Genomic DNA, 728 nt, shown 5'->3' with positions numbered 1-728 from the left:
AGGCTGGGTCAGGACTGCCGTGCTGGTGGGGCGAAGCGAGGCCGCGGCTGCCGGTGCCTTTTCTGCGCAGACCACGCTGGGACCAGCGGTTTACAAAGCGCTTTAATTAGACGGCGCAAAACACGACACAAAGACAGTCCACATGGGCACAGGCGACGCTCCCCTCGCACACGTCCACGTGCACCTATTATTCACGCAAGATAACCCGCGCGTCGGGTTGAGCACAGCAGGCTGGCAAATCCCCCTTACGGGGATTTAATTTCCAGCTTCTGACCTTTGGATACAAAACCCCCCAAGCCCCCCATGTGAGCCACCTCCTCCAGCCAGCCCGACGCTGGCGCTGGCCTCCCCCTCCCGTGTGTCGCGGTGAGGGGAGGCCAGGCTGGCTCAGAGTCCTCAGCAGCACCAACGATTAAGCGCACAGGATCAATGCTGGCCCGAAACACGCACCGGGATGTTCCTATCGCAGAAACACCCCCGGACGTAGCCCCGTGTCACGCTCAGCACGGGCAGCAAATGGCCCCGCGCGCAGCAAGCGCTCGTTCAGGAACGGGAGCGGAGCTGGGAGCTCTGGCTGGCTCAAGGAAAAGCACCTTTTCTCTGGTTTAAGGCCGTGTTAATTATGTAAATGACATTTAAATCCTCTTGACTCGGTGAAAAATAGTCTCACATTCCAGATATGCAGCCAACAACCAGAAGAGCACGTTTAACCCCCCCAATCCCCCACA

Source organism: Buceros rhinoceros, unplaced genomic scaffold, assembly GCF_000710305.1.
Source record: "Buceros rhinoceros silvestris isolate BGI_N320 unplaced genomic scaffold, ASM71030v1 scaffold29185, whole genome shotgun sequence".
NCBI lineage: Eukaryota > Metazoa > Chordata > Aves > Bucerotiformes > Bucerotidae > Buceros > Buceros rhinoceros.
The sequence above is the reverse complement of the archived record's forward strand: the minus strand, read 5'-3'. Positions refer to the sequence as shown.